General features: G+C 46.1%; 1 long non-coding RNA gene and 1 pseudogene across 1 annotated transcript; one reads left to right on the top strand and one right to left on the bottom strand.

Moving 5' to 3' along the window:
* Positions 1-15,773: 15,773 nt before the first annotated feature.
* Positions 15,774-19,272, bottom strand: LOC140207553 (uncharacterized). The gene is made up of 3 exons (XR_011888583.1): positions 18,601-19,272; positions 16,386-16,450; positions 15,774-15,849 (listed from the first exon to the last, which is right to left on the bottom strand). It is a non-coding gene; the product is annotated as an uncharacterized lncRNA (long non-coding RNA).
* Positions 19,273-23,600: 4,328 nt separating this feature from the next.
* On the top strand, positions 23,601-23,779 carry LOC140208872 (U2 spliceosomal RNA; annotated as a pseudogene).
* The last annotated feature ends 349 nt before the right edge of the window (positions 23,780-24,128 follow it).

Raw genomic sequence — 24,128 nt, 5'->3', positions numbered from 1 at the left:
AATTTCACAGTGAACTCAATCATGTTATGATCACTGTCTCCTAAGGGTTCCTTCACCTCAATCTCTCTAATCACCTCCGGTTCATTACACAATACCCAATCCAGTACAGCCGATCCCCTAGTCGGCTCAAAAACAAGCTGTTCTAAAAAGCATCTCGCAGACATTCTACAAATTCTCCCTCTTGAGATCCGGTGCCGACCTGATTTTCCCAATCCACTCGCATGTTAAAATCCCTCACAATTATCATAACACTGCCCTTCTGACAAGACTTTTTTATTTCCAGTTGTAATTTGTACTCTGCATCACTGCAGCTGTTTGGCGGCCTATAAATAACTGCCATTAGGGTCCTTTTACCCCTGCGATTTCTGAGCTCAACCAATAAAGATTCTGCACCTTCCGATCCTATATCACCTCTTTCTAATGATTTAATATCATTTCTTACCAATAAAGCCACGCCTCCTCCTCTGTCTACCTTCCTATCCTTCCGATACACCGTGTATCCTTGGACGTTCAGCTCCCAGAGACATGCATCCTTTGGCCAGGTCTTAGTGATGGCCACAATATCATACCTGCCAATCTGTAGCTGTACGACAAGATCATCCACCTTATTCCTTATGCTGCGTGCATTTAAGTACAACACCTTGAGACCAGTATTTGATACTTTTCACTTTGATTTCACTGCAACTCATCCCAATGGCTACAAATTTGCTCCATCACCTGCCTGTCTTTCCTGACATCTTTACTGTTCACTATCTTAGATTTATTTCTGTTTTCCCCTTCCTCCGCTCTATCATTCCGGTTCCCACCCCCCTGCCAAATTAGTTTAAACCCTTCCTAACAGCTCTATTAAACTTTCCCTCCAGGACATTGGTCCCCTTCGGGTTCAGGTGTAACCTGTTCATTTTGAACAGGTCATACTTCCCCCAGAAGAGATCCCAATTATCCAAGAATCTGAAGCCCTGCCCCCTACACCAGTGTCTCAGCCACGAATTCATCTGTCTGATCCTACTATTCTTGCCCTCGCTAGCACGTGGCACAGGTAGCAATCCCGAGATTACTACCCTGGAGGTCCTGCTTCTCAGCTTCCTTCCTAACTCCTCCAAATCTCTCTTCAGGACCTCCTCCTTTGTCCTATCTATGTCATTGGTACCAACATGTACCAAGACAACTGGCTGCTCACCCTCCCCCTTCAGAATATTCAGGTCTCAATCCGAGACATCCCGTACCCTGGCACCTGGGAGGCAACGCACCATGCGGGTATCTCTATCAGGCTCACAGAATCTCCTGTCCGTTCCCCTGACTATGGAATCCCCTACGACTACCGCATTTCTCTTCTGCCTCCTTCTCTCCTGCACAACAGCGCCAAGCTCAGTGCCAGAGACCCCGGTCACCATGGGCGTCCCCTGTCAGGTCATCCCCCTCAACAGCATCCAGAACAAGATATTTGTTGCTGATATTTGTTCCTTGGAATATAAATGATTGAGGGGAGGTTTGATGGAGGTGTTTTAAAATTGTGAGGGTTATAGATGGGGTAAATGCAAGCTGCCTTTTTCCACTGAGATTGGATGAGACTACAACCAGAGGCCATGGATTAAGTGTGAAAGGTGAAATTTTAAGGGGAACATGACGGGAAACTTCTTCACACAGATGAATATCCGCGTGTGGAATGAACAGCCCGCACAAGTGGTGAATGCAAGCTCAATTTCATCATTTAAGAGGTTTGTGTAGGTACCTGGATGGTAGAGATATGGGAGTAGAAAGTTTAAATAGTTCAGCACAAACTTGATAGGCCGAAGGGTCTCTTTCTGTGTTGTACTTTTCTATGACTGTGACAAGAACCTAAAATGATACTAATATTCACTCTAATTCCTTTTAACAGCTGTGCAGACCAACCATACATCTCAGTCAGAGTCATTTACAGGGTGTTAAAACTGTGGCACTTTAAATTAACAGTACATAAAAGAAAATCCCAGCAGTACGTCAACAAAGGCTATTTGTGTGAGAATGTTTCAGTTACTGTGGGGCCAGGCACCCATGCAGCTCAGTGGGAACAGGGAATAATACGAATGGAGAGAGTCAAACTGAGCCAGGTCACAGATTGGAGATGGCAGAAATGCCCCATTCTTGTAGAGACAGGAAGAGCATCAGAGAATTTGATGGTCATTCCAGATACCAGCACTGTGCCCAGATAGAAAATGATTTCTCTCTCCAAGTTGGGTTGAACTTCACTGTAACAGTTTGATGTCAGATCACACCTTGACAACTCAAGTGATCTCATCTGAAATGTTATCCTGCACCCATTGATGGATTTTGTAAATCTTTTTACAGGTTAAAAATGACAAGGAATTTGTCTACAGGAATCTTGAACACAACACGCCAGTTTTGCTGTCTCTGTCCAGATATTTAAGAAGTGGAGCAAGGGATTCACTTGATCATCCTTCCTGCTCAGACTGTGGGGAGAGATTCACTCAATCATCTGACCGAATGGCACGCCCGTCATTTTACATAGGGGTGAACCCATTCATCTGCTCAGACTGTGGTAATGGATTCACTTGGTCACCTCAACTGAAGGTACATCAGCAAGTACACACTGGGCAAGGCCATTCGCCTGTTCTGTGGGTGAGAAGGGATTCAGTCGGTCTTCCCACCTGTGGATGCACCAGTCAGTTCACACTGGGCAGAGGCTGGTCATCTGCTGAATTTGTGGGGAAGGATTCACTCGGTCATCTGACCTAATGGCTCACCAGCGAATTCACACTGGGGAGAGGCCGTTCATCTGCTCGGACTGTGGGAAGGGATTCACTTGGTTATCTAATCTGAAGGTACACCAGAGAGTTCACACTGGGGAGAGGCCGTTCACCTGCTCAGTCTGTGGGAAGGGATTCACTCAGGCATCAAACCTGCAAGAGCACCAGAGAATTCACACTGGGGAACGGCTGTTCACCTGCCCGGACTGCGGGAAGGGATTCACTTGCTCATTCCAACTGAAGGTACATCAGCGAGTTCACACTGGAGAAAGGCCGTTCACCTGCTCAGACTGTGGGAAGGGATTCATTCGGTCATGGCAACTGAAGGTACATCAGCGAGTTCACACCGGGGAGCGGCCATTCACCTGCTCAGACTGTGGGAAGGGATTCATTTCATCATCTAAACTGAAGGTACATCAGCGAGTTCACACTGGGGAGAAGCCTTTCACCTGCTCAGACTGCGGAAAGGGATTCACGCGGTCATCTAAACTGAAGATACATCAGAGAGTTCACACTGGGGAGAGGCCATTCACCTGCTCAGACTGTGGGAAGGGATTTACTTCCTCATCTCAACTGAAGGTACATCAGCACGTTCACACTGGAGAGAGGTCGTTCACCTGCTCAGTCTGTAGGAAGACATTCACTTTGTCACCTCACCTACTAAGACACCAGTTAGTTCATACCGGGGCGTGGCCATTCACCTGCTCAGTCTGTGGGAAATGATTCACTGAATTATCCTTCCTAGAGACACCAGTCAGTTCACACTGGGAAGTGGCAGTTCACCTGCTCAGTCTGTGGGAAGGGATTCACACGGTCATGTCAACTACAGAGACACCAGCGAGTTCACACTGGATAGAGGCCGGTCTCCTACTCAGACTTTGGGAGGAGATTCTCAGCCAAATCAACCAAATTTGTATCATTGAGTTCACAGTGGAGAGAGGCCATTCACCTGCTCAGACTGTGGGAAGCGATTCACTTAGTCATCTAACCTTATATAACCCCCACTTCGGCTAGCTGCTTAATATAGGGGATGATAGTCCCTCAGTCTGGCCAAACTTAAGAAATCTCATTTGGGTGGATACTGCATGATGTGTTCCCTGTTACAAATCAGTACCCCAAAATAACAAACAGTAAACAATATGTGATTAAGTGATTGAGCTTTATAATTCTTACTTTGACTATATGGTTAGTGATGTAAACAAAAAAAAAGGGCCCACTCTCTCCATTCATGTCTTCTCATCTCTCCCCGACAAAAGACCATGAAAATCTCTTTTCCAGACTCACAAGAAAGAACACTTCTGTCATGGTATAGCCTGCACTCCAAAACCCTGTTGTCTCTAGTCATAACCTAAACATTGCTGCTACAGAGAAACCATTACCTCAGCAGTGAAACGTTACAGAGAGGCCATTACATTAGCAGTGAAACCTTACAGCTTGTGACACACTACCGGGTTTACAATGGGTAGAAAGTTTCAATAAGCTGCATGCTGGATATTTGTACATCACCGTTGCTGATTGCAATTTCGAGAGTGACTGTCGGTGCTGACTCTACAATTATTGCTGCTGCTCACCACACCCAGTTCTGCACCCTGGTCACTGGGCATGGGAGGAGTTTCTTCTGCTGCATATTCACCTTTAATGGGACTGGAGTTTAATATTCTGGATAAGAGACCAATAAATCAGTTCTATTTTAACCTCTGTCTATGGTACTTAGTGAATTTATAACACAACTAGTGTACAGTAGAGAGTCAACTCAGGCCGTCTGGACCCTGCCAGTGATTCAGTTGCACAAGTCCTTTTAAATCCTCCCCTGTTGTTCATCTCTCGCTCTCCCTGTGGGATAGGTTCCAGTCACCACTCTGTGGGTGAAGAGGATTCCATTGAACTTTCTGCAGACTGAAGAAGTCGAGGAGAAGGGAATCAGCAGCGGGGCATGGCAACGAATGACTGAATAGCAACATTTGGAAGCTGATTGACAGAGAAAATCTTTCGGTTGTCTGACTGATGACACAAACAATACCCATGGTGAGGATGTGTTGGGAATGGTTTTATTTATTGAGGGAGCTGTTCCTGCTTGTTTATCCTGTAACATTATGTCCAAATGGTTATTATGGATTATCCTATCTGAAATAATGTATTGATTATCAAATAATTTGTAAGATTTTGACTATAAAACTGGATCAGGCTTGAATTTATGGCGCCTTTATGAAGTGATGGAGGGCATTCAGGAGTTTAAATTTTAAAGCAAGATTTTGGTGAATGATATTTGCTACTTGATTGTACCTTTGTAGGTAATCAGATTGTGTTAAACTGCTGCAGGATCCTGAAATGTGTTGGATTGTTCCTGCTTTCTCTTGGCATTTTCTGCACTTACTCCCTTGTTTGTTTGTTCTCATTTCATGTATTTTTGATATTTTTTTCCTTTTGTTAACCATCCTGTCCTGTACAGGTGTCCCCTGCTTTTCGAACGTTCGTGTTACGAAACCTCACTGTTACAAAAGACTTACATTAGTTCCCTGTTTTCACTAACAGAAGGTGTTTTCACTGTTACGAAAAAAAATCAGTGTGCACCCCGAGTAGCTGCTCTCCCCCCGGATTTGGAATGGTATTCTCGTCGGCACTGCTTAATCACGTTGCATTGAGCAGCCATTAGCAAGATGAGTTTTAAGGCGTTGGAAAAGCTTGAAAGAGCTCGTAAGGGTGTTACACTTAGTGTAAAACTAGACATAATTAAGCGTTTTGATTGTGGTGAACGAAGTAAGGGCAACATGAGTTTGGCTTGTGGAAGCTGATGAAGATGATGTTGAAGAGGTTTTGGCATCCCATGACCAAGAACTGATAGATGAAGGGTTGATGCAATTGGAAGAGGAAAGGATAACAATCGAAACCAAATTCATTAGCGAAATGAACATGAAGCAACTGCGTGAGATTTTCACTGCAATGATAAAGTACGACTTTAATTTTGAAAGGGTACGTCGGTTTGGGGATATTTGCAGGATGGTTTGAGTGCTTACAAAGAACTGATGATCTAAAAATGCACGAGGCTCAGCAGTCAAGCAAACGTTCCACACCAGCCGATGAATCTCAACCTTCAATATCGAGGTGGGCAGACATAGGAGAAGATGAGCTGCCTGCCTGATGGAAACAGACGACACCCCAGTGTCCCACCACCCCAACCCCCAGACCGCGGACAGATAGTGATTCGCGGAGAATGCAGCGGTAGCTGGGGGGGGGGGGGGGGAAGGAGGCACACAGCACATCTTTAAGAAAAAAGCCAAAATAAACATGATAATTAGGTGCCGCCGACACGTAATTGTCGGCCCAGATCACGGAGGGTCATACTCATTCCACTGGTTAATGTTTTCTTCCATAGTAATGATTCATTTTTCTGAGTTAGTATCTCATTTAAGTTTTCTGGCCTGTCTTTCTTATCACGACTGCTTATCAGATACTTACATGCTTCTTGAAAGAACAAGCTGGTCGTGGGGTTGTGTGGCTCTGTTGGTAAAATATTAAATAAAATCATTAGAAAGAGGTGGCATAGGGATGGAAGATATAGAATCTGTGGGTAGGATTAAGGAACAGCAAATGTAAAAAAAAATCTGTGGTGGGAATTGTATAGAGACCTCCAAACAGTAGTAAGTATGTGGGCCTCAAATTACCATGGGAGATAGAAAATGGGTGCCAAAAGGGCAATGTTACAATAGTCATGGGGAATTGTCATGCAGGTGCTTAGGAAAATTAGGATGGTGTTGGTCTCAAGAGGAGGAATTCCTACAAGGTGGTTTTTTGGAGCAGCTCGTGGCTGAGCCCACTTGGGGATCAGTTATTCTGGACTGGGTGTTGTAATGAACCAGAATTAATTAGGTCACTTAAGTTCAAAGATCCTTTGGGGCAAGTGATCTTAATATGATCAAACTCACCCTGACATTAGAGAAGGAGAAGCTAAAGTCAGATGTGAAATAAAGAGAATTAGAGAGGTATGAAAGAAAAATTGGTCAAAATTGTTTTGCAAAGAACACGGGCAGGAATTTCTGGAAGCAATTCAGAAGGCACAGGATATATACAGTGGCATGTAAATGTTTGGGCACCCATGGTTAAAATTTCTCTTACAGTGAATAGCTAAGTGAGTAAAAGATTACCTGATTTCCAAAAAGTAAAAAGTTAAACATGACACATTTCTTTAATATCTTAAGCAAAGTTACATTTTTATTTCCATCTTTTACAGTTTCAAAATAACAGAAAAGGAAAAGGGCCCGAAGCAAAAGTCTGGGCAATCTGCATGGTCAGTACTTAGTAACACCCCCTTTGGCAAGTATCACAGCTTGCAAGTGCTTTCTGTAGCCAGCTAAGAGTCTTTCAATTCTTGCTTGGGTAAATTTCTGGGTTCTATCATTAGCAGCAAAGCACTGACTGTGGAAATTACAGATCAGAATATTATTAGTCACAGAGCCCAGCAGCACTGAAACAGGCCCTTCGGCCCTTCTAGTCAATGCTGACCTGCTTTTGTTTTTACTGCCTCGTTCCAACTACCTGCACCATAGCCTCCATAAACCTCCCATCCATGTCATCACCCAAATTTCTCTTTAGTATCTCAATCAAACCCACATCCACAACTTCCACTGGCAGCTCATTCCACACTCCCACCAAACTCGGAGTGAAGAATTCCCCTTCAGGCTCCCCTAAAAGAATTCACTTTCACCAGGACCTTATGTCCAATGTGGGGGTGAGAGGGAAGACGGGGCAGAGAGGGAAGGCAGTAAGGCGAGTGGGTGGGTGGTCGATTGCATAGAGGGAAACAGTGGAGAGTTTAAACTTAATATATTTCAGAAAAAGTACGTGTTTGAACTTACTTCCTGCAAACCTACCATCCATACCCTGTACATGGTCAACCAAATTATTGATCTAGATGACAAGATGATCAATGTAAGATCAAGTAGAGCAGAGAATTCAACAACTGTGTAAATGCAATTATAAGTAAATATCAATAACTAATGACAGCAATGGTTGTAACCCTGGGGAACATTACTAGACACAGGCCTTGAGTCCCATAAACAGCCTTTCACTATCACTCTCTGCTTCCTACCATCAAGACAACTGTGTATCCAGTTAGCCAGCTCTCCTGGGATCCCATGTGATCTAACTTTCCACAGCAACTGGAGTACTGTGTCCAGTTCTGGTTGCTTCACTATAGGAAAGATGTGGAAGCATTGGAAAGGGTACAGAGGAGATTTACCAGGATGCTGTCTGGTTTAGAGAGTATGCATTATGATCAGAGATTAAGGGATCTAGGGCTTTACTCTTTGGAGAGAAGGAGGATGAGAGGAGACATGATAGAGGTGTACAAGATAATAAGAGGAATAGATAGAGTGGATAGCCAGCGCCTCTTCCCCTGGGCACCACTGGTCAATACAAGAGGACATGGCTTCAAGGTAAGGGGTGGGAAGTTCAAGGGGGATATTAGAGGAAGGTTTTTTTATTCAGAGTGGTTGGTGCGTGGAATGCACTGCCTGAGTCAGTGGTGGAGGCAGATACACTAGTGAAGTTTAAGAGACTACTAGACAGGTATGTGGAGGAATTTAAGTTGGGGGCTTAGATGGGAGGCAGGGTTTGAGGGTCGGCACAACATTGTGGGCCTGTACTGTGCTGCACTATTCTATTCTTACCATGCTGAACCTTGTCAAAGGCCTCACTGATGCCCATGTCGGCCACGATCCTGGGACAGAAGTGTCACTGATCAGAGGGTACAGATTTAAACAGAGGACGAAGAGGTTTAGAGGGATCTGAGGAAGTGATTTTTCACTCAGAGGGTAGCTGAAATCTGGAACACACTGCCCGAGGTGGTGGTGGAGACAGGTCCCTTCACAACATTACGAAGTGGATGAGCATTGAAACTGCCGAGATACAGTCGGCTATGAACCGAGTGCTGATAAATGGGACCAGTGTGGACAGTGAGTGGATGGTCAGAACAGGTATGGCTGGCCAAAGGCCTGTTTCCGTGCTGTGTGATCCACCACTCCGGACATGACAAATTAACGATGGTGACACCGCAAGGCATTGATTTCAAAACTCCACACCCCTCTCCAACCTGAAATAAACCAGACTGAACCCCTTTGTCACCACTGTGAATATCTGTTTCTGTCGAGGTAACATACAAATTGGTCACTTCTGCTAAACAACTGGCAATTGATGAAGTCCCGTGTCATCTTCCATTAACGTTGCTTCCTTACAGCAAAACTAACCCTCTCACTGTGTCAGAATCAATGATTAAATCCGACACCAAACACTGTGTTTTCATTCCTGCACATTGTAACTTGAACCATCTCACCAAGGGTCTGATGGAGACACAACCTCTGCCTTCTGCACATGTGATCACATCTCCCCTGATTCTGACATTTCAAATACCCTCAGAATGGTTTTCTGATTCAATCTGAAGGTTATGGTACATTCAGCTCATCGTCAGACCTGACAAACCATGTCTTCCCACAGCTGGTTCCACCTGTTGGTGTGTCCTCTTTCCTCCACCTCCAGGGAAGCTGCATCTCCACACAAATTCCTCACTTGAGACGACTGTCTGTACCCGTGACACAGGAAATCACATCACTGTCACTCTCCTGATACCATCCGGGAAGCGGTACAGCAACATAAAAGCCAGGACCAACAGGCTCCGGGACTGCTTCTTCCACCAGGCCGTCAGACTGATGAACTCACGCTGACTTGAGTGTCCTCTATATTACATTGTCTGTTTTATTTATTATAAACTGTTATAAATTACTATGATTGCACGTTGCACATTAGACAGCTTCTGTACCCCTCCACCCCTGTTAAAACTCTCTGCTCAGCCCCTTCCCTATTCCCTTTCAGACTCCCGATGTGCCAGCAGATCCGAATTCACCGTGTGGACATTTCTACCCCACAGGAGGCTGTACAAACCCATGTCCTTCTCTGATGCACAGCTCAGTGACCCCAATCCCTGTCTGCACTCGCAGCCCATGACGGTGACAGCTGTCCTAGACTCTGTAACTCACAATCTTGTAACACAATCTTGTTCATAGCAAGTTTAGACAGTCATTAATATGAAGAGAGAATTGTTGTTTCCTGAAAGGACAGGCGAGCGAAGCTGTCTGATCCAATTCACCAGATGGTCCGGTGTTTACAAGTTAATTTGTCCCGGGACCCACACCCACTGTCCCTTCACCCCAAACCCCCTGCAGAACCACAAGGAATTGATCCACGGCCCGGACTCGGTCGCAAAGTGAAAACCGGGGCTGAGGAGAGCCCGGAGACAAACACCCCACTGCCCACTCCACCAACAACACGGCACAGCCGGACACATCTCACAACACCGGATCCGGTCCCGATGAAACCCGAATTTAATTTTGTTGTTCCAGATCGGACCCAACAAAAGGTGTTTTAAAATTGAAGCGCTCCCCGTCACGTGACGTCACACATCAGCCCCCCCCCCCCACGCGCCTGACGTCACCCATGGTCTCCCCGCATCTGTATCTGCTGTCATGAGCACGGTGCCTTACATCACACACACGCTGCTGTGCTCGAGCTTCTTCGGTTTAATGGCTGAGCACGAGCCTGAAATGTCAACTGTACCTCTTGCTAGAGATGCTGCCTGGCCTGCTGTGTTCACCAGCAACTTTGATGTGTGTTGCTTGAATTTCCAGCATCTGCAGAATTTCTCGTGTTTATGTTTTTAAAAAGACATGTTGAGGTGAGTTTAACAGGTGTCATTTGTTCATTAGCATAGCCAACGTTATTTAAACTACACAAACACGAGGAAATCTGCAGATGCTGGAATTTCAAGCAACACACACAGGCTGGCTGCTGAGGAGCTACGCTATTGATGTCCTACGTGATGAGGCCGAACTCCTTGTAGACTTGCTTAAAGTTGTAATAGAATAAACATGATAATATAATATAAGTACATATTTTAAAGTCACATTTTCTGCATATACCCAACTTGGTTTACAGATTAGACAAAATGACTAAACAAAGTATTACATACACCCTTGGAGGTCGACCGGGGGTGGGGGTGGATATGGGGTTGCGGGGGGCACTGGCGCTACCTCCCTGAAATGAGTTTTGCAGGGTGCGATGTCTGTCATTACCGGTTGAACCAGGGAGCCCAGTCTCTGAAAAAGGGGGTGGACTGTCCGGGACTGAGATGAGGGGAAATGTCTCCACTCTGAGGGTGATGAATGTCTGTAAATCCCCACCACAGAGGGCGGTGAAGACTCAGTGATCGTCCTCACATAAAACAGAGACCGGCAGATGAGTGGAGACCGAAGGGATCGAGGAAATGAGGATCAGACAGAAACATGTGGCTGAGATGGGAGAGCAGCCATCATCTTGTTGATGGTTAGAGGGGCTGAATGGCCACCTCCTGCTGTTTCTCACTTGGTGTTTCAGTGCTGCTGTCATAGTCATGTCATAGTCATACTTTATTGATCCCGATAAATAATTAAATAGTAATAACACCATACATAGTTCAATAGTGATATGTAAATTATGCCAGGAAATAAGTCCAGGACCAGCCTATTGGCTCAGGGTGTCTGACCCTCCAAGGGAGGAGTTGTAAAGTTTGATGGCCACAGGCAGGAATGACTTCCTATGGCGCTCTGTGTTGCATCTCGCTGGAATGAGTCTTATCAAGTCTCACGAGGATGTTATCAGGAAAGTGGATGAAGGCAAGGCATTGGATGTTGTCGACATGGCCTTTAGCAAGGCACTTGAAGTCTCATATGGGAGGTTGGTCTAGAAGGTGCAGTCACTCAGCATTCAAGATGAGATAGTAAATTGGATGAGACACTGTCTTTGGGAGAAGCCAGACTGTGGTAGCAGATGGTTGCCTCTCTGACTGGAGACCTGTGACTAGTGGTGTGCCACAGGGATCAGTGCTGGATCTGTTGCTGTTTGCCATCTATGTCAGATATCTGGATGACAGTGTGGTTAACTGGATCAGCAAATTTGTGGATGACACCAAGATTGGTGGTGTAGTGGACAGTGAGGAAGACTATCATGGCTTGCAGTGCGATCTGGACTCACTGGAAAAATGGGCTGAGAAACAGAAAATGGAATTTAATGCAGACAAGTGTGAAGTGTTGTATGTTGGTAGGAACAAGGTCTTACACAGTGACTGGTCGGGCACTGAGGAGTGATGTAGAAGAAAGGGATCTGGGAACACAGGTCTGTAATTCACTGAAAGTGGTGTCAGAGTTAGATAGGGACAGAAGGAAAGATTTTGGGACATTGGACTTTATAAACGCAAGTACTGACTACAGAAGATGGATGTTATGTTGACTTTGTAGAGGACATTGGTGAGGCCTAATTTGAAGTATTGTGTGCAGTTTTGGTCACCTACCTACAGGGAAGATGTGAAAGAGGTTGAAAGAGTTCAGAGAAAATTCACAAGGATGTTGCCACGTCTGGAGGACTTGGGTTATAAGGAAAGAGTGAACAGGTAAGGACTTTATTCCTTGGAACATAGAAGATTGAGGGGAGATTTGATGGAGGTGTACCACAATTATGAGGGGTATACATAGGGTCAATGCAAGCTGGCTTTTACCACTGAGATGAGGTGGGACCACAACCAGAGGCCATGGGTTAAGAGTGAAAGGTGAAACGTTAAGGGGAACATGAGGGGAAACTTCTTCACACAGATCATCATCTGGGTGTGGAATGAGCAGCCAGCACAAGTGGCGAATGTGAGCTCAATTTCAACATTTAAGAGGTGTGTGTAGGTACCTGGACGGCAGAGATATGGGAGTCGAAAGTTTAAATAGTTCAGCACAAATTAGATAGGCCGAAGGGTCTCTTTCTGTGTTGTACTTTTCTATGACTGTGACAAGAAGCTTAAATAATACTAATATTCACTAATTCCTTTTAACAGACCAACCACTCATCTCAGCAGCAAATTTTTATATGGCGTTTAAACTGTGGCACTTTAAATTAACAGTGCGTAAAAGAAAATCCCAGCTGCAGGTCAACAAAGGCTATTTGTGTGAGTGTTTCAGTTACTGTGGGGCCAGGCACCCATGTAGCTCAGTGGGAACAGGGAATAATACCAATGGGGAGAGTCAAACTGAGCCAGGTCACAGATTGGGGATGGCAGAAATGCCCCATTCTTATAGTGACAGAATAGCATCAGAGAGTTTCATTCCAGATACCATTTAATTCCAGATACCAGCACTCTGCCCAGTTAGGTGATTTCTCTCTCCAACTTGCGTTGACCTTCACTGTAACAGTGTGATGTCAGATAACACCTTGACAACTCAAGTGATCTCGTCTGAAATGTTGTCCTTCACCCATTGACGGATTTTGTAAATCTTCTTACAGGTTAAAAATGACAAGGAATTTATCTACAGGAATCTCAAACACAACACGCCAGTTTTGCTGTCTCTGTCCAGATATTTAAGTGGAGCAAAGGATTCAATCGATCATCCTTCCTACTCAGACTGTGGCAGGGGGGGTGGTGGGGGGATTCACTCAGTCATCTGACTGACTGGCACGCCTGTCATTTTACACATGGGGAGAGGCCATTCACTTGCTCAGACTTTTGGAATGGATTCATTCGGTTATCTCACCTGAAGTTACATCAGTTTGGGCAATGGCATTCACCTGTTCTGTGGGTGAGAAGGGATTCAGTCGGTCTTCCTACCTGCTAGCATGGAGATGACTGCAGTTATTGAAGAATGTGCACATCTCAGCCTGTTACGTTGCTAGAAATCCTTTGCACACTGAACAAAGAGAACAAAGATACAGAAAGGATCACTGACTCAAGACCCATTCAGCTTTTCATCACTGTCAACTGGTACGAATATTGTTGCTGAGGGCTTGAGTATAGTTCTAAAAATAAAAGAGAAGTATAACATAGCAAAGACGAGTGGGAAGACGGAGGATTGGGAAACATTTAAAGGGCAACAGAAGGTAACTAAAAAGGCAATACGTGGAGAAAAAATGAGGTACAAAGGTAAACTAGCCAAGAATATAAAGGAGGATAGTAAAAGCTTCTTTAGGTATGTGAAAAGGAGAAAGATAGTTAAGACCAAAATTGGGCCCTTGAAGACAGAAGCAGGTGAATTTATTATGGGAAACAAGGAAATGGCAGATGAGTTGAACAGGTAACACACATCAAAGTTGCTGGTGAATGCAGCAGGCCAGGCAGCATCTCCAGGAAGAGGTACAGTCGACGTTTCAGGCCGAGACCCTTCGTCAGGACAGGAGTTGAACAGGTACTTTGGATCTGTCTTCACTAGGGAAGACACAATCTCCCAGATGTAATAGTGGCCAAAAGACCTAGCGTAATGGATGATTTGAAGGAAATTTATATTAGGCAGGAAATGGTGCTGGATAGGCTGTTGGGTCTGAAGGCTGATAAGTCCCCGGGACCTGATGGTCTGCATCCCAGGATACTTAAGGAGGTGGCTTTAGAAATTGTGGATGCAGTGGTAATCATTTTCCAATGTTCTATAGATTCAGGATCAGTTCCTGTGGATTGGAGGGTGGCTAATGTTGTCCCTTTCTTCAAGAAGGGAGGAAGAGAGAAAACAGGAAATTATAGACCGGTTAGCCTGACGTCGATGGTGGGAAAGATGCTGGAGTCAATTATAAAAGATGAAATTACGACACATCTGGATAGTAGTAACAGGATCGGTCTGAGTCAGCATGTATTTACGAAGGGGAAATCGTGCTTGACTAATCTTCTGGAATTTTTTGAGGATGTAACTATGAAAATGGACAAGGGAGAGCCAGTGGATGTAGTGTACCTGGACGTTCAGAAAGCCTTTGATAAAGTCCCACATAGGAGATTAGTGGGCAAAATTAGGGCACATGGTATTGGGGGCAGAGTACTGACATGGATTGAAAATTGTCTGGCTGACTGAAAAGAGTAGTGATTAACGGGTCCCTTTCGGAATGGCAGGTGGTGACCAGTGGGGTACCGCAGGGTTCAGTGCTGGGACCGCAGCTGTTTACAATATATATTAATGATTTAGATGAGGGAATTAAAAGTAACATTAGCAAATTTGCCGTTGACACAAAGCTGGGAGGCAGTGTGAAATGTGAGGAGGATGTTATGAGAATGCAGGGTGACTTAGACAGGCTGGGTGAGTGGCAGATGCAGTTTAATGTGGATAAATGTGAGGTTATCCACTTTGGTGGTAAGAACAGGAAGACAGATTATTATCTAAATGGAGTCAAGTTAGGAAAAGGGGAAACACAATGAGATCTAGGTGTTCTTGTACATCAGTCACTGAAAGCAAGCATGCAGGTACAGCAGGCAGTGAAAAAAGCTAATAGCATGCTGGCCTTCATAACAAGGGGAATTGAGTATAAGAGCAAAGAGGTCCTTCTGCAGCTGTACAGGGCCCTGGTGAGACCACACCTGGAGTACTGTGTGCAGTTTTGGTCTCCAAGTTTGAGGAAGGACATTCTTGCTATTGAGGGAGTGCAGAGTAGGTTCACAAGGTTAATTCCCGGAATGGCGGGACTGTCATATGTCGAAAGCTTGGAGCGACTGGGCTTGTATACTCTGGAATTTAGAAGGCTGAGGGGGGATCTTATTGAAACATGTAAGATTATTTAGGGATTGGACACGCTGCAGGCAGGAAGCATGTTCACGCTGATGGGTGAGTCCAGAACCAGAGGCCACAGTTTAAGAATTAGGGGCAGGCCATTTAGAACAGAGTTGAGGAAAAACTTTTTCACCCAGAGAGTGGTGGATATATGGAATGCACTGCCTCAGAAGGCTGTGGAGGCCAAGTCTCTGGATGCTTTCAAAAAAGAGATGGATAGAGCTCTTAAAGATGGTGGAATCAAAGTTTATGGGGATAAGGCAGGAACTGGGTACTGATCGTGGATGATCAGCCATGATCACAGTGAATGGTGGTGCTGGCTCGAAGGGCCGAATGGCCTACTCCTGCACCTGTTGTCTAAATGTCTGAAATGCTGTGAATAAGGCATAACAATACCCAATTTTTGTTCTATTACACAATAAAAGTGAAGAGATTTGCATCCTTATACCTTGGTCACCAAGTAACAGAGTCCCTGGCTTGATGCCCCTGTGTGTAATTCCATTGTTGTGAAGATATTCCTGAAAGTAGGCAAAGACAAATATAAATCAGGTATTCTGAATTTACATCTTTTTCTAATTCTCCAAGTCCACAAAATATCAATTGTACAAATGGAACAGGTTTCTGGCAGAATTAGTCAGATACAATTGCTGGACAATCGGTTCAGAGAATATTTTGTCACTTAATCTGGGTGCACACTAGACTTCCAGTGCCGATATGAAAGTTGAGTATGAAGGCTGGCCTGGAAGAATGATGAAACTTCTGAAGATGCTTTGGGAGGTCACCCATCCATGAACAGCATTTTACTGTCAAAGGGAACTATGGTGAGCTCCAAAATTGATCTCATTTGAAAATTGGGACAAAGCACTGTTAACCTCCTTACTGCTGGTTATAGTGCTAGTTCAATTCTGGCAGACAAAGCTCTTCGAGAGCAAACATGGGCAGGTAAATCCATCTATGATCATGCTCAGTAATGTACGTCGAAATAGAGAAAACTGCTGCTGCATGTCATAAACACTCACTTAAAACAAAGGGATAAATGATGAGGAGCACTTACCACTCCTGCTATCAGCTGCTGGAAAAACCCATCAGCATCTGCCTCGGGCATCCCCACGTCAGGCTCTGTGGGAAGGCAGATCACATTAATCAAAGGCTGAACTTGGGATCAGTTTGCAAATCATTAATATTGTCTGAAATTATGTCATTTTACATCACGCTTAAATTTAATCCCAAATCCCAGGCCTCATTTCACTGAGGTGCCCAAGTAGATGGATTCTCCAACATGCCCTATTTAGACCACAGACAAAAAAACCTAGGACAGCTGAAGCAGCTTACATACTGAACTTTAAAGCCTGTCCTACTTTGTCCCCGTAACATCTGGAAATGTATTATGTACAACTTCAGATGTTCCATTTCTCCCATAATTTAGTTTTCTGGGTGTTCTATAGGGAGAATGTCTGGGAGTGGATGCCAGCTTTTTCCAGCTCAGGACACAAAGGTGCAGTTACTAAAGAACCCACACAATTATATCTGTAAAAGTGACAGCAACAGTACAACCAAAATTATTAAAATTAGCCAATCCGTATACAAAACATCTTTAACCCTTTCCCCCCTCAGCCCAAACTTCTCTAAGCACAAATCCTACCTACTCTATCAAAGAGCTCTCCTCCACTGCAATACTCCAAAAACAAGTATTGGATATGGGCCTCGACGATGCCCATAAAAGCCAACAGTCTTTTCATGGTTCAACATCTTATTGATGCAGATTTCTCTCTTGATGTTATCAGGGTAGTCACGAGCATGTGTGGTGACCACTTTCTTCACTGTCACTGCTTCCTCTGTTCGTCAACTAATTGCCAGTTGTACCCTATGATCAAATACAAAACCGTTGTCTACATTGCAAAACTTCTCAATGCTCCATTGAGTTAAATGCATCAGAAACAGAGCATGAGCCAAATGGCTCTTCATCCCCGCTACCCCATGCAATAAGATCATTATTGATCTGGTTTTGGCCTCAACACCACTTTCCAACTCTCCCTCTGCACCTGTAGATTTCCACGTAGTTCATATGCCTGCAATATATTGTATATTCTATGGCTCTACCACAACTCTTAAAGTGGAGAATTCCAAAGGATCACAACCTGCAGAAGAAATTCTTCTTCATCTCCTGATCAATGGGAAACCAGTTACTCAAACTATATCCCATTTTCTCGATATCCTCACTTGGAGAAACATCGTCTCAGCATCTTGTCTGACAACACCCTCAGAATCTTGCTTCAGTAAGATCACCTCTCTTTCTTCCCTACTCGCTCACCCCTCGCCCCCATACGTGAATCCCGATTCAAATATATCCTTCCTTAAAGACGAGATCTAAACTGTACACAGATCGCCAGGTGTTGTCTCACGAGCTCCCAATAAATTTGCTACAAAACATCCTTACCTTTGTTTTCCATAATCCTTACAATAACCTACACACCACTCTTGTGTGCTAGAGATTGAGTTTGCACTGCAACATTCTCTAATCACCTCTCTATTTAACCATCAAGTTTTTCATTCTTCCTTCCAGGGCAGGCAGGCAACTTCATATTTTGTTCTACATTATATTTCAAAGGCCACTTTTCTGCTCGTTCACTTAACCTGTGCTCATCACGTCGCAGGCTTGTGTACTCTGCATCACCGGATAAGCCACTTATCTCAAATTTGTTGAAAATATAAAGAACACACATCCGGTCTCCTCAGATTACAAGCAATGCATCCACTATCTCTGATGCCACTTACTTGTAAAGACACAAATTTGTCCTGTACTTTTTCACTGATAAAAATAAAAATTTCTCTCTCCCTACAGACCTTTGCAATCTGTTATTATTTTCACTATTTAGAATCTGTACCTTCTCATTCCCAATCTTACAATGAGCCTCAAAAACCAACATTACTTTTGGCTTTTTGCTTGTATTTCTGTAAAAACCCCATCAATATTTTTAATAATTTTCTTATATGTTCCACATTCTTTACAATTTTTGTGGCATACCTTGTAGTTTTAAACTTTCCCAGTCCTCTTGCCTACCGTCAATTAATTAATCCTCATTATAACACATGTTATTATCACCCTAACTTCCTTGGGAATTCTCCACAGATGGTGCACCCTTCTCGTGGGGCGTTTCTTTCTCCAGACTTTTGCTGCAAGTTAAGAAATACCTCCTTAAATGAGTGCTATTGCTAATCTACCAAACCAGTTTTTAAGAATTATTTTTTGAACTGCATGACTTACTCACCATATGCTCCTTCACCCAAAGTCTGCAGCAGATCCCAATCTTGCACAAACGGAACTGCCATCGTCCTGCACAATCACGAATGATGCTGAAAAGGGGAACGCATGATCACAAGCTGAAGTCATCTTCAGGTACACTTGAAGGACAGCCAGAGACCTTTCCTCCCAGTGCAGAAGTGGCTGATACCAGAGGGCATCATTTTAAGGTGACCGGAGAAAAGTACAGGGGGATATCAGGTGTAAGATTTTTTTTTATATAAAGCACAGAGAGTGGTGTGTGGAACACACTGACTACCAGAGTGTTGGTAGAGGCTGATATATTCTGGACATGAAAGGGATTTTAGAAAAGTAGAGGGTGATTTAGGAGGGAGTGGTTAGCCCGAACGATCTGCACTGTGCTGTAGTGTTCTATAAGGCTATTTTTAGTTATTGGCTTTTCAGAATCCACACTTCATTGCCAATGTGAGATTTCACTGCACATCCATCATTGCCCAAAGGAAGTGACAGTGAATGCGTCTGGAACAACCGCACTTCTTCTGGTTAAGGATCTCTGTACTCCTGATGGGGAAGGCGTTGGTGTTCCAGGATTTCGATCCAGCCACCACAATGACGGAACGGCAATATCTTTTCAATGAAAATAAGTGCTGGGGATACTTGTCACTTCATTCAGCATTCTGCAGAGAAACAGAGCAAATGTGTCAGGTTAATGGCTCTTCCTTAGAACTGATGAAAGATCTCTGCCATGATTAAGAATCACATCACATCTGAATCATTCTCTACAGAATGCTGCATTACCACCGAATCCTTTTCGGTATTTTATGCCTCTTTTCCTCAGATTTCCACCTTTTTCTCTCCTTGGAGATGTAGTAAGCCATAGGTTGGAGAACGTTGTTAAATGCTGGATGGAGCTGCACAAATTTAGGCAAATGCGGAATATTCATAAATATCTCCAGTATTTGGCTTGTGGCATATGGCAGAAAGACCTTGGGATATCAGGAAAGCAGTGTACCCACATTCTCCCGATTATCACCAATTTCTTAACGGAACCAGCTCTGGTCAAAAAGCTGAAGTCCAGCCGGACGGTTAGATTTTTTTTTCTGTGGAAATAATCCATTGAATGCTATGCCGTTATTTGCCACATGCCAGCTCACATTTAAATATTGTCAAAGTTGCAACCCTACCCCCTCCCTTTTGTCCGACTCTACCCCGTCCCTCTCCCCCCAACTACCCATCGTCCCTCATCAAACAGCCTCACTTCCCCCATTTACAACCCCAGCCATCGCTTCCATCCGATGTTCCTATCCACACTCCTCCCGTTTCCGGAGGTCCCCCCTCCCCAGTCACCTGCCACGCCGGGCCCGCCGAACGACTCGGCCCAAACTTTGCTTCTCTCGCTGCAACGCCTTCCGTAAACGTCATCACGCTTGCACTAACATCAGACGCTAGAGAGGGCGGGTGGAACAGTTCGACAGGACTATCAGCTGAGAAGAGGAGTATTCATACAAACCAGGGCCGCCTCTCTCATTTGGTTGGTGCAATATCAGCTATTTTACACGATCAGCTGTATTCCGAGAGAGATTTCGTGACAAGAGAGAAAAATACAACTTATGTCAAAGATTGAGAGAAATTACACCAAATCTACTTCAAACGTTGGAGAGAAGTAGGATAAATCGGTGTCCTGTAGACAGTCGGCCCAACTTAATAGAGGGAAGACTAGCAGGATCCGAAAGGGTCCGGACAGTTGTGGGTATCGCTTCTCGGCCTCTTGGCTAAGATCAAGTGTCGTGCTGCTGGTGACGACCCAGCCGGTCGTTCTGGCCGGAGACTTCAATTGCACCATTGATGCGGCTGGAGGACCCGGCAGTGCCGACGGCAGGCTAGACAGTACCTCTAGACTCCTGAGGGAAATGGTGAAGATAGCCAAGCTGCGCGACGCCTTTGGTACCCCCACAGGTGGAGCACAGCCGCAAGCCACCTGGACACGATCGGACGGCTCAGCCCGCTCCCGGATCGACTTCCTCTTCCTGTCTGAGTCCCTCACGGTCAGGTCCACCGATGTCACGCCGGTGTTCTTCTCTGACCACTGCCTTCTGAGAGCCACCTGTCACTTACGGGAGGACCAGAAGGCAGGCAGGGGGACGTGGAAGCTGAACGTAAAGCTGCTGACCCCAGAGAACATCGAGGAACTAGAGAGGGAGTACACAGGTTGGAGAACCTTGAAAGCCTTCTTTGATTCCCCGGTTCACTGGTGGGAAGCCACCAAGGAGAACATTAAGAGGTTCTTCATCCGCAAGGGTATTCAGAAGGCAAGGCAGGAGCAGAGGGAACTGCGTAAACTCCAGACAGAGTTGCAGCAACTTCTCCTTCTGCAGTCGAAGGGGGTGGATGTCAGGGAGGAACTGCGAGAGGTGAAGGGCCGGCAAGCCCAGCACCTCGCCGCTGAATCCTCCAAGATCATCTTCCGATCAAGGGTCCAAACCGTGGAGCAGGACGAGACGTGCTCACGCTTCTTCTTCCAAAAGGTGCACAGGGGGAGCTCTGTGATCCACAACCTTAAGGAAGAGGACGGCTCAGTCGCGTCCTCGCAGACCGACATACTGAGGATCTGCAAGTCCTTCTATGCCGGTCTGTACGAGGAAAAGGCCACAGAATCCACAGCCTCCCGCAACTTCCTGTCATCTATCACGCAGGTCTTAGACGACGGCAAGCGGGAGAGTCTGGATCGGCCACTGACCCTGGACGAGCTGACAGGCTCCATCCGTTCCTTCGGGTCGGGTAAGACTCCCGGAAGCGACGGCTTACCGGCTGAGTTGTACTCGGCTCTGTGGAACTGGATAGGCCCAGACCTGCTGGAAGTGTACAACGCTATGCTTCTGGCCGGCAGTATGTCTGAGTCCATGAGGAAGGGCATCATCACCCTCATCTACAAGCAGAAGGGGGAAAGGGAGGACATTAGGAATTGGAGACCCATCTCTCTCCTGAATGTGGACTACAAGATCCTGTCCAAGGCTATCGCCAACAGGGTCAAGTCTGCTCTGGGACAGGTGATCCACCCGGACCAAACCTGTGCTGTACCGGGCAGGAAGATCTCAGACAGCCTCGCGCTGCTGAGGGACACCATCGCCTACGTGCAGGACAGGGGGGTGGACGCCTGCCTGGTCAGCTTGGACCAGGAGAAAGCCTTCGACAGGATATCGCACACGTACATGGCAGACGTGCTCTCCAAAATGGGATTTGGGGAGGGAATCCGGAATTGGATCAGACTGCTCTACACAGACATCCGTAGTGCAGTCCAGGTCAACGGGTGGGAAACAGACAGCTTCCCCATCAGGTCTGGAGTCAGGCAGGGCTGCCCCCTCTCCCTTGTCTTGTTTGTCTGCTGCATAGAACCCTTTGTGGAAGCCATCAGGAGGGATGAGGGCATAAGAGGGGTGACGCTGCCAGGCAGTGGAGGGACCCAAGTGAAAACCTCCCTGTACATGGACGACATCACTGTCTTCTGCTCTGATCCGAGGTCAGTTCGCAGGTTGATTGGCACCTGCGAACAGTTCGAGCTAGCGTCGGGGGCCAGGGTCAACCGCACGAAGAGCGAAGCCATGCTCTTTGGCAACTGGCCCGACCGATCCAGCGTCCCCTTCACCATCAGGTCTGACCACGTGAAGGTGTTGGGGATCTGGTTCGGAGGGGCTGAGGCGTGCAACAAGAACTGGCAGGAGCGGACTGCCAAGGTGAAACAGAAACTGGGACTGTGGGGAGGGCGCTCCCTGTTGATAACGGGCAAGAACCTGGTCATCAGGTGTGAGGTGCTCTCAGGGCTGCTGTACTTGGCGCAGGTCTGGCCCATCCCCCGCTCCTACAGCTCGGAAATCACCCGAGCTGTCTTCAGGTTCGTCTGGGGATCCAAGATGGAGCGGGTGAGACGGACCGCCATGCACAAGTCCCTGGACAACGGGGGCAAGAACGTCCCCAATGTCGCCCTCACCCTGATGGCCAGCTTCGTATGTGGCTGCATCAGGTTGTGTGTAGAGCCCAGGTATGTGAGCACCAAGTACCACTATGTGCCCAGGTTCTACTTGTCGCCCTGGCTACGAAGGATGGGTCTGGCCCCACTCCCGCGCAACGCCCCAGTCAGCTGGTCGTTGCCGGCATACCGATCCCACGTAGCAAAGTTCTTCCAGGAGAACGCCTTTGACCACAAGGCCATCAGGCAGTGGTCGGCACGAAGTGTCCTGCAAGCACTGCAGGAGAAGGACGTGATGGACACAGTGGGGTGGTTCCCTGAGCAGACTGTCCAGTTCATCTGGCAAAATGCCTCATCGCCAGATCTCACCAACAGGCACCAAGACCTCGCCTGGCTGGCGGTGAGAGGGGCCCTCCCAGTCAGAGCCCTCCTGTACGCCCGGAACGTCGTCTCCGCACCCCACTGCCCACGGGAGGACTGCAGTGAGGAGGAGTCTGTGACCCACCTCTTTGCACACTGCCAGTTCGCAAAGAGGGTGTGGAGGAGGATGGACGGGCTAGTGTCACGTTTCATCCCCAGCAGCTGCGTGACAGAGGACTCTCTGATCTACGGGCTGTTCCCGGGGACGCACACGGAGACCAACATCCGGTGCTGCTGGCAGATCATCAACTCGGTGAAAGACGCTCTTTGGTCAGCCCGAAACTTGATGATCTACCAGCACATGGAGATGTCCGTGGGAGAATGCTGCCGACTGGCACACTCTCGGCTGCAGGAGTACGTGCTGAGGGACGCACTGAAACTTGGTGCAGCCACCGCAAGGGCCCGGTGGGGAAGGACCACAGTATAGGTTTCTCCACCCGTGGGAGTGGGAGGGGTCGGTGGGTGGGGAGTATACCCCTCAACAATGAGATGCTAAGCTGAACTACTGGAGTGCCACTTGGGTGGCTATAAACACGGGTATTTTACTGAGTATAATGGAAACGTATGTAAAGGATGGAAAGTTATTGAATGGTTTATTGTATATATTTATTTTTGAATAAAGTATATTTTGAAATAATAAAAAAAAAAATCTGTTCTTATCAGTTTAATATCTGATACGTCCCTTATCTGGGGACCATATATTAAATTGATTTTTGGAACAGGGAGATGGAATAGGGGCTTGCTCCGTCCACTCCGCGCATCGACCCGGTATTGCAGTGCCTCTGGGAACGGTGCACCTCCCTTCGGGGAGACTAACAACAAATAAAAAATACAATTCCGTTACTCGCAGGCAGGCTATGGGGTATATTTCTTCTTTCTGCCTCGTACTTCTTGCAGGCTATGTTTGTTTTTAAATGAGGACACACGTAGGCTTGAGTGGGTAAAGCAGTTTATTTACAGAATATTTAGGAGCCTCTTGGACCACCACATGGAAGAAAGAACTACAAGCGAGGAAACGGATTCTTCAGGTCTCAAAGGCAACAGAAACAACACGCACACAATTTACAGCAGTCGTGGATAAAGTCGGATCGGCAGTAAAACACACGCAGAGAATTAAAAAAACGAACCTGGGAATAAAGTACATACATATC

The sequence above is a fragment of the Mobula birostris genome, chromosome 13 (genome assembly GCF_030028105.1).
Source record: "Mobula birostris isolate sMobBir1 chromosome 13, sMobBir1.hap1, whole genome shotgun sequence".
Lineage (NCBI taxonomy): Eukaryota > Metazoa > Chordata > Chondrichthyes > Myliobatiformes > Myliobatidae > Mobula > Mobula birostris.
Note: the sequence above shows the minus strand (reverse complement) of the source record. Positions and strands in the feature narration are given on the sequence as shown.